This window comes from Myotis myotis, unplaced genomic scaffold (genome assembly GCF_014108235.1).
Source record: "Myotis myotis isolate mMyoMyo1 unplaced genomic scaffold, mMyoMyo1.p scaffold_m19_p_15, whole genome shotgun sequence".
Classification (NCBI taxonomy): domain Eukaryota; kingdom Metazoa; phylum Chordata; class Mammalia; order Chiroptera; family Vespertilionidae; genus Myotis; species Myotis myotis.
In genome coordinates this window covers 52,657,013-52,661,576 of record NW_023416319.1, presented here as the reverse complement: position 1 = coordinate 52,661,576, position 4,564 = coordinate 52,657,013, and the positions used below count along the sequence as shown (strand labels likewise).

The window sequence follows — 4,564 nt, the reverse complement described above, 5'->3', positions numbered from 1 at the left end:
GCGGTGTGTGCTGCCTGCGTGGGCGCTGGGCCCAGGACTGACAGGTCGCCAGAGGTGTCTGAATATTCTGGGGAGCTGGGCCGTTCCCCGGGGAGGAAGCCCGGGGCTGCCAGTGACCTTTAGGCTCCCCCCTCCACGTCTTTGAACCCGAGTTTCCTTACAGGTAAAATGAGGGAAACGTTCCTGGAAATGGCTTCTTGGTCTTACATTGTATGAGTTCAGGGAGGGAGAAGGAAAGGCCCTGCACCCCACTGCTGGCTCCGGGGACAGCCCCGTGGCACGTTGTCCCGCCCTGAGCAGGCGAGGGGACGCCGGGCAGCAGCCGCCTGCCTGCCTGGGGGGACGGGCTGCGCTGAGTGCGAACGGCTCTGGGGCTCTGGGCCTGCCTCCCGCCGCGCTGCCTTCCTCACCAGGTTATCTCGGCAGGCTCTCCGGGCTTAGGCTCTCCGAGCCCGTTTCCTCAGCAGCCTTGTGGGGACAAAACAACAGCATGTGCTTCCCAAGGTGGTTGTGAGGATGAAACACAATTCCTACTTGCAGTGTTCGGTGCGGTGCCGAGCAGGCTGCAGGCTGCAGGCGGGAGCTCACTGTCATCACCAAGTGCGCTAAGTCAGAGCAGAAGGCTCAGGTGGCTGTGGGTGCACCCACAGGAGCGGCATTCCAGGAGAGGATTCTTCCTAACAGCCCTTCCCGCCAGCCCGGCCCAGGAGTACAGAATTCCTCGAGTCATGGGTCCCCTGGGCCTGTGAGCTCCGGAAGAGAGGAGCTATGCCTCTTCATCTCCTCGTACTTTCTTTGCACATAGTATGTGTCTGATACCTATGAATTGAAATGAGCACATGCAAGAATCTTTGCCACTTGACCAGCTACTCAAGCAGACAGCATGCCTGATTAAATTGACCACTGGTCAGAATTAAGCTTTCTGCCTGGTTTCTGGTTATTTTTTAGTACTGAGACCAGCCTGGTGAGAGTCTCCTGCCATCTCAGTGGAGTAGGTTATAGTCCTCAGTTTACGTTGGAGAGAACAGAAACTTGGAGAGGGAACTTCAGAGGCTCTCCCAGCACAGAGCCTGGCATGAAATTGAAACAGCAGGGTTGATCTGGGTTGTCATTTCTTTTAAATTGTTATTTGAATCCTCCACTAGAATTGTTTTCAAAATAATTGAGGTTCCATCAATGGATTTAAATTGTTAGCTTATTGTTATTTTGACTGCCAAGTCAAATACAATGTATGTAATTTGAATTCGGAGAGAAGATAATGCATAATTCAAATTTTATGGCAGACAATGAATGATATACTGGGGCTTATAAATTAGTAGTTCCCTTGGGGAAAATACTAAAGTACTATTATGGTATGATTAATATTAGAAGAATGTAGTTTTTCTAAACACACACACACACACACACATTTCCCTCTAATCTGAGGCTTAACAAAATAACTATAAAGCTTTCCCACCCCCCTGGCCTGCCTTTGTGTCTCTGCCAAAGCACGTGATGGGGGCTGACTCCACTGCTACCTATTTTCATTTAAGTGATCTTCTTTCCTCTTCATAGTTTTCCTGGTGACTCCACCAGGACAGGGTCTGCACTACTTGTTGCCTCCAACCGAAGCCTTGTCAGGTGCAGTATACACACAGGCCTCATGTGCCTTGCTGTCCTTAACTTATCAAGTTCTCAAGGCCATGGTAAGTCGGCATTGAGTCTGACCTCACTCTCTTTGCATTGAATTCCTTGGCTATTTATTCTCAGCTTGGTACTCACGTTTTGTTACTGATTCCCATTTGCTTGGCATCTTTGATGGAACCAGGCCATTCGTTTCATTTTGCTGTCTTTTTTGTTACTGTTTTGTGTGCTGTCTAAAAGTGCTGTTTGTTATAAGAAGGAGAATCATAGGATAGACCACAGGCATGGGCGTCAGAACACTGCTGCTGAAGCTGGCTGGCCTCACAGACCTGTGAGTTTGGGATTCTCACCAGACCAGCATCCACTAGGACAAACTTTGCTGTGGAGTCACCAGTGAAACAGGATGAGGTTCTTCCATCTAGATTTTGTGTCCCGAGAGGTGAATAAGCCTTCTATTCCTAGTCACTGTTGCCAGTTCTCATGGTATTGTCTAAATCTACATCCTCGCCTCCTCCAGGGAAAACTCCTGCTTCTTATATGTACTCTCTTTACAATTCCAATTTTTGCGCCTATTTCTCTAAATGGCATAACTTCAAGAATTGTGGGGCCTTCAGTAACCACGCAAAGGAACATTTAATTTGAACAGGTTGTTCATTTGAGAGATACATTAGAAAAGAAAGGGAATAAGATTTGCCAGACCCAATGGCAGCATTTTTTATTGATATTTGAAGGATTCCAAATAATGTTCTGATTCAAAAATTGTATCACTAAAAGATTCTTTGGCCAGCTAATGAGCAAGCTGACATACTTAAGCAACAAGAAACTCATGTTCCTAGGAGAACGCCCTCGGCCCGTCCTCCTGCCTTCCTATATATCCAGGTCTCCCTCTTCCCCTCATCCTTCTGATCTCTTTCCTACCACACCACTACCCACCTCTCCCTCCTCTTTCCTTGTCTACACCCCTTACTTTTCCCCAACAACTTTCTCCCCCCCCCCAGTTTTTAGTTTTTAATGAACTTATAAACAAAAAAGCTCCCATTTCAAAATAAAAACAAAATCCCAGATCATATAGATGTTTACAGTGATTACATTTATCTAAGCAACATACATACATAATTAGTTTTAAGACATTAACTAAATTTCTGTGACAAATATGCTTTTTTTAAATACCAAGAACATTATAGAGTTAATGCAGAGTCCTAGGGATAATCTAGTAGTCACTAAGTTTTTCTTAAGTCTTCACTTTAGATGCTGTTATTTCTAGCACAGGTAAGCAGGCAGTCTTTCATATGCTCAAACACTGGAATCTTTGGTTGCTACCATATCAGCTGGCTTGCAAACAAGAAGCCAACCATTTTAAGAATGTTTTAAGTGAACAACTTGCAAACCCCAGGGGTGGATAAACCCTAAGAATGCACAATTGTGAGCATTTACAACCATCACAACTGTGGCTGAAGACTGTTCATGCTGTTCTTCTGAAATGAGATCTCAAAGCAATATAGTTCAAAGAAAAAGATTTTAACAAAAAATTGGCATATGCACAATCTCTCCACCAGTTTGTGGTGTCAACCATTTAGTTAACTTTTCCACTTGAAAAAATGCAATAGAAAACTGGACACCATGTTTCACTATCTCAGAATAGTCACAATTACTGCAGCTACAACTCGGGACACAGCATCACCAATGCTGCCCAGAGCCAGTCTATACTGAAATTAAGTCCTTTACACCAAGTAAATGGTTGTCCGCAACCACTGGCTAGTGTACATATGAACTAAAATTTCTAGATTTTGGGAGAAACAAATGCGGCTCTGATCATCTGCACTGCTTCTTCTGTTCCTTGATTCATGCTTTGAAACCTGTGGGGGTTGGGCCTGCTGACCCTGCCCACTTGAAGAGGCCGCCTGCGGTGCTGCTTCTGCTTTAACATTGTCCAGTCACATGTGTAGTCATATTGGTGGTTCAGGGTACAGATACATGTAATCCGGGGCTTCCTCAAAGCGCAGCCCACGACAACAGTTTAAGTACATGGCAAATTCTGCCGGAAACCCCTTACATAAAACTTCCACAGGAGTGGACATCATCTTTTCACTAATTTTTCCATATTTTTGTTTCTTTGTTGCAGCCTGTAATCCTTGCCATGGCGGGCTGGTTCTATTAAAATACATCAACACATATCCTAACGATTCCATGTCATCCCAGCGACTCTGTTCAATACCAAGATGTGCATTGATGCTAGCATATCGGGCAGTGCCAGTGAGATTTTTATCTTCACTGTATGGTATGTGTCGCCTTGTTCTGATGTCTCTGTACTTTCTGGCCAGATCAAAATCAATAAGGAATAACTTGTAACAGTGACGCCCAATGCCATTAGGAAGTTATCTGGTTTCATGTCTCTGTGTATAAAATTCTTTGTATGCACATATTCAATTCTACTGATCATCTGGTCAGCGAACATAAGGAGTTTTCATTGTGAACCTTGCACAGAAATTGAAGAGGTCTTCCAGGCTGGTTCCAAGAAGACCCATGACTAGCACATTGTGGGCTTTTTCTTGACCATACCACCGTATGTGGGGGATGCCAACCCCACCTTGAAGAATCTTAGAGAGTTTGCTCTCCTACAGCAACTGCGGGTGCCTGGCCTTCTGAGACTCTAGCTTCACTGACACCTCCTCGCTATGGGTGATGCTGATCGCCAGATAAATGTCCCTGGAGGAGCCAGGCGCGATCTTCTGCACCAGTTTGTATTTCCCTCCGACAATGAACTCGGCCTTGGAGCCGCTGCTGCTCGCCATCGTGGGAGACGGAGGCGGAGGCTGAGGCCCAGCCCCGACACCTCGGGGAGGAGGATGCGGGGCTCTGGGCTGGTCTGGGGAGCAGGGCTGCGGAGGAGGGCGACAGGGAAAGGAGCACGTGGGCTTCTGGCGTCTCGGCCGGAATCCGC

The 4,564-nt window shown here is 46.4% G+C and overlaps 1 pseudogene; it reads right to left on the bottom strand.

Annotated features, from left to right (window-relative positions):
• Positions 1-2,788: 2,788 nt before the first annotated feature.
• LOC118670213 lies at positions 2,789-4,564 on the bottom strand (annotated as a pseudogene).